Source organism: Amblyomma mixtum, chromosome 9 (assembly GCF_055824585.1).
Source record: "Amblyomma mixtum isolate Tamu chromosome 9, ASM5582458v1, whole genome shotgun sequence".
Classification (NCBI taxonomy): Eukaryota; Metazoa; Arthropoda; class Arachnida; order Ixodida; family Ixodidae; genus Amblyomma; species Amblyomma mixtum.
In genome coordinates, this window is record NC_143020.1 from 76,188,143 (window position 1) to 76,194,215 (window position 6,073).

General features: G+C 48.1%; 1 pseudogene; it reads left to right on the forward strand.

Annotated features, from left to right (window-relative positions):
* The first annotated feature begins 608 nt into the window (after nt 1-608).
* LOC149329773 (uncharacterized) lies at nt 609-4,836 on the forward strand (annotated as a pseudogene).
* Nucleotides 4,837-6,073: the final 1,237 nt, after the last annotated feature.

Below are 6,073 nucleotides of genomic sequence, written 5' to 3' on the forward strand. Positions count from 1 at the left end.
CTGAATGCACCCTAAAAGGCCATGTTTTCTGAGAAAACTGTTGAGTGGACATAACGAAGGCTGATGATAATGCTACGAGTTCACTGAAAGAAGCATTTACGAGAAAAATATTAATAATAATCAAACAAATCTCTGGGAATGGCCCCCAGCCAGTGAAAATTATGGTCAGTAGGGGCGACGACTACTTTCCATTGCTCCTGCCAGTCATAACGCAGGTTGTTCAACAAAGCACCTAACATGTCTTGTGGTCGCGCTATAAGCAAGACGGCGTCGTCGGTTATGCTTCCGTTTTCGTTGCATACTATTCAAACCGTAGTATTAGAGAGCAAAACACACATTTTTCATTCAGTGACGATGGCCGGTGTTCTATCTTTGTGAAATACTCCCATGAGCCTTCTTTGTTGTCGGTGTACTTCACCCACTTTTTCTGCAGGGGGATTATAGAAGTGCCCCTTCCGGTCAGTCTTAAACAGAGCCGTGGGCAGACACCCAGTGCTGCGTGTACTAGATTTTTCAGATTGTGCTTTGCGCACAGTCGTGCACGAGGAGAATTACGCGCGGTTTCCTTGACGTGTTGTTTCGGCCCTGGTATCCAGGTGCTGGACAACATGGACTCCATCGTGGAGAAAAGCGTGAAGCCATGCCACGAGTTCTACCGGCACGTCTGTGGCCGGTGGATCGGGAACGCCTCGCTCCCAGATCCTCTCGCCTCGTCCTTTATGGCGGAGGTACTGCTCAACTACACCGCCAGGAGGCACCGGGAGATGGTGGCGAGGCAGGCGCTGGCGGAGCCCGCCGACTCTGTGTTCCGGTACTACAACAACTGCGTCACTTATCTGGGCGTGTCAAGGACCATCCACGAAATAGTCGACAAGGTCTTAGAGGTAAGAGAAGGCCATACTGCATGCAGGGTTGAGATCGTGCACTGGAGGGTGCGGTTTTGTGGGCAGATTTTACAAAGCAGGCAAAAAGTGAGTTCCAGGCAGCTTCCGGACTGATCTGCACTGCTCAAAACATTATCTCCTTTCTTCCTCGCTCCTCTACCGTTTCTGCCTCTCTTTCCGACTGTTCACGCGTCAGCACTAGTACCGGTCACTTACGGTGCAGACACCGCCTCTTTTTTCTCATCACCGCAGGGCAATATAGCTTGCCTATATGTAATCTACTATCTCTATTTCTGATATCTCTCTACGCCACGAGAGAGTATTTCTTCTCTGTTCAATTATTTTCTAAAGAAGATTTCAAGCGGCAGCGTAAAGTAAAAAGTTACAGCAGCCTACGAATTCTCTCAGGAAATACTCTGCTTCAGTGTGGCTTGTATGTATGCACCTGAGCATTGAGATGTAAGGCGCCCTGAATACTGCGGCTCTTAAACGTTGAGGTACCCCATCACTAACACATTCTTAAATTTTTTGTATATGAAGTAAAAAATTAGGAAGGAGCGCATTTTAACTATTTCGGATTTTAGAAAATCATCACATATTCTCGGTATGACACTCTAAAATGGAGATCATCTCTGCACTATGCGCGAGTTGCGAACTCTCAAATAAATTTTCTTTTTGCGCACCGCCAATTTCTTTGAAAGGGGTGTTTTTCCTCTAACTGGTGAAATAGTTAGCGGCATTTACAGCTTCATGCCAGAAGACACGCCCACACCCACTATTGTTACAAGTGCGGCGCACTTAATCCAATGTTCCTTGATTCAAGGACGTTGGAGGCTCTAGCATGAAGAAAGTCCGTTCAGGGAGAACGTACGTGTATGTGTGGGCCCAAAGTGCGCCTCCTTATTACTTTCCAGCGATTAGATCGCGCTACCTCGGCAAAATAAGATGGCCGCACATCGAGAAGGAGGAGGAGCAGGAAAAAGCTTGATTTCAGGCCGGCTCTGAGGCCACATATTCAAACCGACTTTAATAAGCAGTTTTTTGTGTTTATATTTTATTCGAAACGACATCGAATCAGGATAATGCTGTTTTTATTATTTGCATGCAATATCTTTTGAAATCTTGAAACTCAAATGCCATTTTTCAGCAGGTGGCCGGCACAAAGCTAGAATCATGGCTCAAGATGTCTTCAGAAGAGACATTCCTCAAGCTGGTACAGCTTTCCTTTCTGCACCGGCTAAACGCACTTTTCATAGTAACCGCCGGAAATCAAGACAACAAGACACACCTAGCAATAGACAGATGGAGATCCTTCAAACAGCGATTGCCTAAAACGGATAAAGGCGACAGGGTAACAGTTACCTTACCTCCGTGCTTAAAGCCATCGGAAACGAAAGCATCAGCGACGCCGTCGCCGCACAATGCCGCTCCCTTGATGACGGTATCGGGCTCAACGAGACGCTGCGGCGCACGCAGCGCTCCCCTTTGGCGCCTACATCTGCAGCCGAATGCAGAGAGTTCCCGCCCGGCAAGTGGATTCAAGGGGCGAACGCCCAGTAGAAAGTGCAGCTGCCCCCTGACAGGCACGTCCTCGCGAGAAATTTCAAAGCTACATGCAGCGACATCAAATCCGTCCTTCTGCACAAGACAACGCCAGTGAGGACCGTGTATACTCTTGCACTGCAGGCAGTCGATTTCCTTAAGCTCGACTTCATGCTCAACTCCGAGTCGAAGCAGCTGGAGGAAGAGGTCGTGCAGAAGATTTGCCACCAGGACACCATCACCACATTCAAACGCCCCTGGCTTCCGGCTCTGTCCAAGGTACTTTCTATCTCACCAGACACTGCCGACGCAATCAGTGGCTAGTTCTCTACCTTGAAGATGATGATTGAGGAAGCCGGTGTCAGATATCCGAAATGGATGAACATGAAAGATCGAATCGCAGCGCTGACCAAAGCGAAAGAGATGCGCATAACGACATTCAGCAATGGCACCCTTTCCAAAGAAGACCTGGAGAACAGCCGGTTCCAACAGAGTTTGTAAATGAGCGGCAAAGAATGGATATCAAAGAAGGCCACAGTGCTGAGAAGAACGAAGGTCCCAGATGACGTGGATGAGGACTCCATGATGGCTGATGATGATGTGTACTTGGAGACCATAGAGGTACTACTGCTTGCAGATTAGAGATGTGAAGGCCTGAAAAAAAACACTGCAATTTTAGAAAAAAAAACGTTTTTTCTTCGTTTTTTTCAGACGAGACAAAATGGAAAGAAACATCGAAAATTTCACAAGGCAATTTAAAGGTTTTTCTGATTGCTTGCTTTTAGTTTAGGTTTTTGTTTTTGCTTTGAAAACCATTACAACGTGTATCGTAGAACAATTGGAGAGCAGTCGTCATCGGCGATGCCAGGTAGTGCTTTTAAAACGTTCGTGCTACGAGCACGCGGGTTGAAGGCGAGGTCACATATAAGATCCAGGCTGGACTTAAAAACACACTAATACTTGAACTCACGGCTGAAGTAGAACAAAACGGCTACAAATTCTACAGCGCTCCACACACGGCATAAATAACATAAGCTGCTGTGCACGTAAACGGTTGTAGCCAAATACAAGACCAAGCTTGTTGATTTCCAGCGTAGCAGAGTACAGGACATCCGCAGGAATTTGGTCCAGGACAGGAGTCTTCAGCGAAGCACGTGGCCCCATCTACCTGGTGGCAAGGCCTTTGCACCAACCAGCCGCTAACTCGTCTGGCTTGCCGACTGCTGCAGATACCACCATCATCCGCCAGCTGCGAACGAAACTGGTCACGTTTCGGAAACGTCCGTACAAGGATTCGTAACAGGATTTCATGGGAACGCGTTCGAAAGCTTGTGTATGTGCAGTCGAACCTAGCTGTGGACACAGCGTCAATCCAGGCTGCTGCGCGTAGTACCGCATCCAGCGACAGTGACTCTGAGTCCGATATGGAGTGACTTGTAGATCAGTTTTCATGTTCCCTTTCTCGGTGCAATAGAACAAAAAGTTCATTCCACAAATATGACATTTATACCTCCATATTCGCCTGAACTGCAAATCACTATTTATTTTCTCGGTGCAATAGAACAAGAAGTTCGTTTCACAAATATGACATTTATACCTCCATATTCGCCTGAACTTCTAATCACTATTTATTTTCTCGGTGCAATAGAACAAGAAGTTCGTTTCACAATATGACATCTATAACTGCATATTCGACTGAACTTCGGAGCATTGTTATTGATCGTAGCGCTGTTGCGAATATATCTGTTTTTGTCACGTTTTTCAAAATTTCAATTTGTAATGAAAAAAACCCTGAAAAAAACGTTTTTTTTTCATGCCATTCAAAATTTCTTGAAATTTTACATCTCTGTTGCAGATGCGACGACAAACACCGTAGTCGTCCCGCATATGTTCGCCGTGCCTCCGGTCGTTTTCCCGGGCGTATCTGCAGGCAGCTACGCCAACTTCGCGATGTTTGGTTTCCACATCGCCCGAAAGGTGATGTCGCTACTGCTCGGGATGCGAGGTGTATCGCCTTGGTCGAACGACACTGCCAGCTACTACGCAGCCGCGCAGAGCTGCTACGCCAATAATTCTGGCGCCTTCCATGGTTCGTTGGGGGACGCGGAGTTTGAGGAGGCCATCGGAGCCGCCTTTGCGTTGCGAGTGGTCCTTCAGTCGGGATGTTGGTTGCGAAGACTGCCCCGGCAAGCGAAGCCCCGTTGTTTTCAATGGAGCTGTTCTTCCGACGCGCCTGTCATTCTCTCTGCGCTGGCGGAAGGACGCGTGCGGACTTCGATCAATTCTCTCGACCAGGACACAGCTTGGGCCACATGCACGCTTGCAGTGTCGACCATGGAGGCGTTTCACCGCACGTTCCGGCTGTAAAGGGGACGATCAAATGGCGGCACCATGGCGCTGCAAAATTTAGTCTTCCGTTGAGTTGAGTGCAATAAAACAGCAGCAATACATAAATGTACGCCCGCACCTGAATGAGGAAGGTGTCTAATTTATTCTAGTCTGTCTTTTTATAGCCCTCCAGAAGTGTTTCTTGAACCTAGGCCAGGAAGAACGAACTATTCGTGGTAAAAAGAACGGACCCACCCTCCCTCTATGTTCCCGATCATGGCGCACTGCATGCTAGTGCCACTGGATGATGCACCGGCGAACTGCGCCTGTCACGACACCTGGAGTGCATCCTCAGGTGGCACAAGCGTGTAGTACTGCTCGGTCCGGAACTTGGAGGGTGTGAGGTACTTATCTTCCGAATAGTACCTGTGCGTTCCAGCATTTCTAAAGTTCTTCGGTATTCAACCAACTCGTCCGCGGTTCGCTAAAAAATAAAAATTCTCCGCCTTGAGATTCTTTCCATTGCTTTAGACCGTGAAGCCTTGGTGGGTTCAAACCGTAGCTTCAGCGTTCGCTTTTGATGAAGGGCAAACATTAGTGTCAATGTGGTGTGCTGTTTGTGCGCGTTAATTAACCCTATGTGGTCAAACTTAATCTGGAGACCTCCATTAGGGCGTTACTGGTTGCTTCCGTAGGGCTTCGGAACATTAAAGCCCACATGTCTGGCCATTCCTTTCCTTTCTGCACGTGAATTCTACATATAAAGTGGGGCTTTGCTCTAAAAAGTAACCGCTCTAAAAGGTAAGATATTTTGGAGTATCTGTCCTCGCTTCGGCGAGCGCGGCTTCGGCCGCTTATCTGATTTTTTCAGCAGCGTCCGCTCCGGCGGACGCAGTTGTTGCTGCGACGCGCGTCTTTTCTTGCCTTTTCTCTTTCCTCTGATCTCTTACCTCTCCTCTATCTGCACGTGGCAGCGGTGGTGGCTTGTCTAAAGCCAGTAGCAGGCCCGTTCAATTTTCTTTTCATCCTTCTCTCAGTCACAACAACAACAACAAAAGGTAACCGCAGAACGTCCGTGTGTAGGCTTCGAGTGGCAGTGTACGTTTGCATACAGAAGGTTCAGGTCGTGCTTGACATACCTTGCACTTGGGGGGAGGGGGGGGGGGGGACTTCAAGTGACAATTCTGAAGCCTGCGGGGGTTCATATTGGTCAAGGGTGCGTGCCGTAAGTTAGGTTGCGAGTTTTTTAATGGCGCTTGGCTTGCGAAATCTGGCAGAATGACTACGTACTCCCTCGCTAGGTTCTCTAAGGCCAGTAG